Source organism: Orbicella faveolata, unplaced genomic scaffold, assembly GCF_042242905.1.
Source record: "Orbicella faveolata isolate gen_17 unplaced genomic scaffold, um_ofav_v1 contig_46, whole genome shotgun sequence".
Classification (NCBI taxonomy): domain Eukaryota; kingdom Metazoa; phylum Cnidaria; class Anthozoa; order Scleractinia; family Merulinidae; genus Orbicella; species Orbicella faveolata.
This window is the reverse complement of record NW_028301576.1, coordinates 11,992,088-11,998,955: the sequence shown is the minus strand read 5'-3', so window position 1 is coordinate 11,998,955 and position 6,868 is coordinate 11,992,088. Positions and strand designations below refer to the sequence as shown.

Below are 6,868 nucleotides of genomic sequence, written 5' to 3'. Positions count from 1 at the left end.
GTGAAAGAATTAAGGCTACAACTTTTTAGGTTAAGTGATAAAATATTCATCACTTTATTAGTGAAATGAACATTTATCGCCATGTTCTGGCACTCAGCGTATTTTGCCCGTTTTTCTTGCTAATGTGTTCATAAAAAAATTGTACTGAATTCTTCTCTAAGTGAAGAAACAAGCATTTGGCTACCTTAAGTGACGTGACTAACTTCTAGCGCCTTTTTCGTACCTAAAACAAACATTTTTGCTAGCTGATTAGTGAAATAAACCCTCAGTCCAACCTTTTCCTATTAAACGAACTTATAGTTCCTTCCCTCAACTGATGCACTAGCTCTAACCCTAACCCTAACCCTAACCCTAACCCTAACCCTAACCCTAACTCCAACCCTAACCCTAACCCTAACCCCAACCCCAACCCTAACCCTAACCCTAACCCTAACCCTAACTAGACCTAGCCCTAACTCCACCCCGAACCCTAACCATAAACCTTAGGGTTAGGCATAGGTCTAACCCTAATGCAAAGCTTAGTGTTAGGCTTAGCTAATAATAACCCTAGCTTTACCCTCGCCTTCAAGAAAAGATATCTTGAGAAGGATTTATTCAATTGAGCTAAAATTTTCAGGATTTGTTGTTCTGAGTACGTTCTGTGGGATAAGCATAGCAGTTTTCCATCTAGTGCACTCTGTCGAGGTTATGTATTGAAACGTATGCTAGATTTTCTGTGTCAGATTTAACTGGTCATCATTTTACATGTTTTTAACTTTTCAAAAATCTCTATGCTTATCCCAGCAAGCTATTTGTCTTCTTTTGTAAAATGTAAAAATTATTCCTTTTGATCAGTTCTTGTGGGATTTATCCTTTCTCAAGTAAGCCCTGGCATTCCCCAGCAGGTGGCAGATTTAATCAACCGGTGTCAGGTTACAATACAGTTATAGGGTACACAAATATTTTTTTCATAATCTTTGGTCTTTGAGCTTTTTAAAAATGTATACTTTGCCATGGTTTGGAATTAACTCTTAGCCACGAGAAAATGTTTGAAACATGGTGTGTTTTAGGTTAAGTCCCACCTTACTACCTTAAACTTTCAAGTACTCGCGTGACACTAAATTCAAATAGGTCTGTTACAAATAGGTCTGTAAGTCACGCAATATCAGGCAACTGGAAACGAGTCGGCTTCACAGTTTGCATTTTTGCGCAGTCGTTTACATCGTGCTGTGAAGTTCTTCTGCGTTTACTGGCGTTCTAGGCGATAAACGAACCAGCTGAGAGTTCAGAAGAATGATCAGTGCGTTATCGAGGATGTAAGTTGCCGTATTCACGGGTGGTTGGTTAAAACTTAGGCTGTGATTCTAAGCTGAGTTGAAGTTCCTGCCTCTCGCTCTATCTCTTCGATTCCGCATCACTGGATATTCAGAAGAGGTAAGCTTCGGTAAGCTTCGGTAAGCTTATGTTTTGATGATCGAAGCTCTGAAGTTCATTTTAAAGTCAGATCCTTTCTTTATCTCCAAACCAACAAACCTTTAGGTTTAGTCGTACTGTAAACTACAACTTAGCAGTTTAATTAAAGTTTCGGAAACAAGATCAACTACAGTCAGACAACAAACACTTTCACTTTCGACTTGAGCTTATCAGTTATCTGCATAGAATTACGTATAAATTAAATGTTTACCATTTGGATTGTGGTGGAATTTGAATTCGGTGTAATATCTGTGTATTACGTTCTCTCAAATTTTTTATGGGAGTAAGAATGGGAGTAAAAATGGGAGTAAAAATGCGGGTTAGTGATTTTGATGGGTACGAAACTGGGCATATTATGAGATTGCCTGGGGGCAAAGAAAGCTCATGTGACGGAATGTAGCACAAAAACCCTTGCGATGATCAATCATATCTTCATACAAAAACCTTTTGTTGTCATGCATCTGAGCGTTGAGAAACTGGGGGTGCATTCGTTTGGGGTGATCTGGATCAAGACCAGTGATGCAAGATCACTCACTGACACACGATCATGGTGCATCAAAGAAGCTGATGAATCCATGATCTGAGTGATCTTGGATCACTGATCTGATCCAGATCAGTTGGTCATGTGATGTGCTTTCCAAGAACACACTGGCAGAGTCATTGGTACATTGTAAATGCTTAATGTTATCAGAAATGTAAAGAATGTTACTTTGCAAATAACCTTACAAGCAATTTTTAAAGACGCTTTGCCCTCCAGTCAGTCACTGGGTTGAGAATTTGTGTATTTTGCTGTGTGATTACTGTTTTGTTGGAATCTAGCAAAACTAGTTATTTTAGTGCAGTTTAAACACTTGTGTTGTTCTGTTGTTAACGATAGCCTCCAGGCAGCTCTGTTTACAGCAGACAAATAGCTTGTTTCCATCGTGTTTATGAGTTACAATAATCTGTGACAAACTTGAAACTTAAAGACATAACATTTACACCTACATGTATGACCAGTTTGAAGTTTTTGCATGGAGAAAAGCAGTTCAATTTATAAATCGCTTTACACATCAAAGAACATTGATGCCGATAAATTGTCGTAATCTCCTTTCTTTAATCCAGATAAGATCACATTCCTTTCATGGAACGACAAATTAGCATGTGAAAATGCCATATCCAAAGAATGTTTGGAGACACTGAAAGGAATTCACAAATGATAAAACATCTTGTTCTGAGGGCCTTACTACCGAGTTTTACAATTCTTCTGACCGGAGCTGCATACTGAAATGACGGCGAGTTTTAATAATTATGCATTTTGTTCAGGAACCCTGTCTGATTCAGTCACAAACGAGGAATAATATAAAACCCTGATCAAACCGCACATGTGAAAGGCTGCTGTATTGAATGTCAGACTCATTCGAGATAAATTATCCTGTTTTATGTAAAATGCATGAATATCCCTGGAATTGCGTTCTTTATTGATTTTCGGAACGCTTTTGACTCAGTAGAATTGGAGTACTTAAAAGGTGCCCTAAAGGCTTTTAATTTTAACTTGGACCAAACCTTTTAAATATGTATTATGCAACAAAGTGTCTACATGTAGTTGTGTAATAAACAATGGCCATGCATCTACTTGCTTTCGCCATTAATGCGGTGTTAGACAAGGTTGTCCTCTGTTCAGCCAGGTGTTTATAATTGGCATTGACCTTTTTTCAAGAACTCTTTAAAAAGATCACTGAATTAATTAGGAATTAATGTTGAAACAGAAGAAATAAAACTTGTGCAATATACCGACAACACCACATTTTTGTAAGGAACAAAGAGTCAGTGGAGCATTACTCTTAAAGTGCCACTATGATCAAATTCTTGATACCCATTTTTTTTACATTTTCATACACGATAGATCTTTCCTAGATATCTTGGCAACTTTCAATCTATTATGAACTTTAGAACTCATGTTTTTTGGACCTTTATTTCCGAGAATTTGCGAATTGCTGTAATACTTGTTATTATAATTTCAACATGTATGGTACATGTATTTTTGAGAAAATGACGTCATTTTCTCCAATTCTCAACCAAGATTTGGAACAAGGAAAATTAATGGCGGTCGTTAATTCTCTGAAATGGAGGTCTAAAAATGTGACTGCTATAATGCTCGTAACAGATGAAAATTTGGCAAGATATCTACATGTACGTGTAGGAATGACCTATTGTGTACGAAAATGTAAAAAAAAAAAAATTGCAAAAAATAGTGGCACTTTAAGACTACCAGTACTAAACAAGTTCAGGTCGATATTTGAGCTAGAAATTAACAACTTTAAGACAGAAGCCATGTGGCTTGGACACTGGAGAGACAGAATGCACACCCCTTTTTATTTGAAATGGCCAAAAGAACCCATCTGCACTCTTGGCATATGTTTCTCATATAACACTGAACATGCAGACAAACTAAATTTTGAGGAAAAGAATAACAACCTAGAAAAAAATCTCAATGGCTAGAAATGGAGAAAACTGACTCTACTGTACTAGCCTAGGAAGGATAAACATTGTTGAAACTTTAGGTTTGTCTAAGCTTATTTACAATGCATCTGTACTTTCTATCCCAAAGCATTTTGTGAAAGAAATTAACTACCCTGCAAATGCAGAGTGACTTATTTCTGGCTGTCACTTGGTTCCTCCGAAAATAACATCTCCAAACCGGACAGAGAGATTGATTTCAGTGACATTAAAACTTTTGTTTTGTTGTTGACCAGTAAAATTCCAACAGAATATGACACTCAAATACACGCATGATGCTGCACCAGCAGGAACCAGCAACTGGCAATGCCTTTTTTGCACTGAGTACTGGTGAAACACTGAAGAAGATCTCAACCTCTGGGGTTTGTTTGCTATAATTATGTAAAGAAAAAGTTTCCAGTGAAGAGAAGAAAAACGTGTTTGGAAAAAGTACTGTGTATTCTGCATGCAATGGAAGTCGATCTGTCTGTTTGCGATGGGATCAATCTTGTTGCCAGCATTTGCAGGCTCCAAATGTTTTAATCATCTGCTTCGCTATAAGAGAGCTGGTTTTAGACAGACTAGCAAAAATCGAGAATGGAATCAAACGAGTTTTCACAAATGATGGCTTGTCAAAACTTTGGAAGCAAGGACAAAGGCCAGAGGCAAATGTAAACTATTATTGATCACAACAGTGTTAGTGAAATGGGATTACATGTACATGAAACAGCCCTCATGCAGAACTCCTATAGCTCATGACATTTGCATGTTGGCCGTTCCCTTTTGATTTTAGGTCTCTTGACCTTCTTGACCTTCTTTGCCACCTTATGCTGTGTTATTACGAGGAATTTTAAGTAGAAAAGCGCTATTTGACCCTGCTATTCATACATGTGGGGCTGCATGGCTTCTGCTGTTATCTGCATGTCGCTTTGCTGAATTTGACAGCTGTAATTTCCATGAGCTTGTACTTCATGTAGGCTCATTTCTATTGCAAGATACACAGCATTTAAATAAGTTTGAAAATTAATCCATGGACATGTTCTTTAGTTATGTTTTGTATACTGTGATGTTGGGCCCTGTTGTTTAACTGGAACAGTTGCAAATGAAATTTCTTGCATCAGCATGATCGAGCTTTTACTTCTCGAGCTCAGTGTTTTGGTTAATACCTCCTTTGTTCATTCTGGCACCACACGATTCAAGTGTTGCTGTTTATGCGCAAGTCTGTTGCTTCTTGAGGCTATCAAACCCAAAAACTTCGCAAACATCTTGAACGCATCTTCCACCATTTTTTCTCCAGGCATTTGCACAAGCTCCATGCATTGTTTTTGTGTGTTACTTCGGTGGATGTTACAAGGTGAAATGTGATTGGCTAATAAGACCCTTATTTTAGATGGCTCCAAAGAATCCTTTCTAGAATCTTTGAAGATAATAGACTATTTCGGTGATATATCCGGCCTCAGACTTAACAGCAAAAAGACAGAAGCTTTGTGGATCTGTGCAAGTGCGGATTGGGATTTTAAACTTTGTCCTGAAAAAGACTTCAAATGGCGAAAAAAAAAAAAAAAAGTCAGAGCGTTAGGGGTATGGTTGTCAACAGACCTGATGTAACTATATCTTTGAATTACAAAGATAAAACAGAAAAAATTAAATCGATTCTGGGATGCTGGAAGCTTCGCAGACTTAGCCTTTTAGGTAAAATTACTGTTTTAAAAAGCCTCATAGCTTCACAACTGGTACATATTTTTTCTCCTCTGCAAACAAATCGTACAGCAATAAAGGAGATAAATGTAATGGTTTACAATTTCTTATGGAATGACAAAGGCAAGAAAATAAAAAGAAAGGTAATGATTAATGATTGCTCAGAATGGGCACTTAAAATGATTGATATAACTTCCTTTAATAGATCTCTCAAAGCCACATGGATAAAGAAGTACAGTACCGCTCAAAAGTAAGTTACCACCGTCTCGCGAGACGCGTCTCGTTTCTCGCGAGACTCGTCTCGAGAGAAACGAGATGAGTCTCGATAGAAACGAGACGAGTCTCGTCTCTCGCGAGTGCACTGGAAGTACCAATGCTACGCATTCGTCGGTATTCGAAACCTGTTTTGTTAATAAGACGTCTGTATCGTATCGTATCGATTAGCGTGGTAGACACGATTTTCATTCTCATCAGCAATGCGTGTGCACCATGTGTTTATTATAAATTCTCAAGCGTCCAGTATTGTTTCATATACATTGGCCAAACCTTTTTTTATTCCAGCCAGACTTGCTTAACGTTTAGTTTTTGTAAATACATGCACGATAAAAGTTGAAGGTATGTGAATTGTCGGCAAGTTAGTCACTCGTGTTTACAAATATGTTTTACAGTTGTATTAATTCTCTTGTTTGTATAGATATTAAAAAAAAAGTTTGTTCGCAACCCTAAACGTGATTCATACAGTTGATAATCAAAATGTAGTGTTCATGAAACAACATGTGGAGTTTTGTCACCCGATCTACGTGTTGGAAGTTAAAGCAGTGATCGCGATCACTAAGTCAACACAGCAGCGCCGCCTATGTTTTGCGAACTATCGCTCCCAACTGAATCTAGATAAAGAAAAATGTGGAAGCTGGAAAAGATTTTTTGACTCAGAATTTGAAAAATATGGAGGTGAAGTAACACTAACTGGAAATCTAAACATAAAAGACAGTCGTAACATTATTAAAGTATCAGATCCTTTTTTTGAAAGAAATTCTTGAAATCTGGTCAGAAGCTAATTATGAAGAAAAGATTGTATCAGTTTATCACTTTCGGTCATCGCCCTTATGGTATAATTCACTTATAAGAGTTGGGAATAGACCAGTGTTTTTTAAAGAATGGTTCCTCAAAGGAATAACAAAAGTAGAACATTTAATGGATGACTCTGGAAAGTTTCTCTCATTCACTGCTTTCCAAACTA

The 6,868-nt window shown here is 37.4% G+C and overlaps 1 long non-coding RNA gene across 1 annotated transcript; it reads left to right on the top strand.

Moving 5' to 3' along the window:
* Nucleotides 1-1,109: 1,109 nt before the first annotated feature.
* LOC149098388 (uncharacterized) lies at nt 1,110-6,355 on the top strand. The gene is made up of 2 exons (XR_016203909.1): nt 1,110-1,413; nt 5,834-6,355. It is a non-coding gene; the product is annotated as an uncharacterized LOC149098388 (long non-coding RNA).
* Nucleotides 6,356-6,868: the final 513 nt, after the last annotated feature.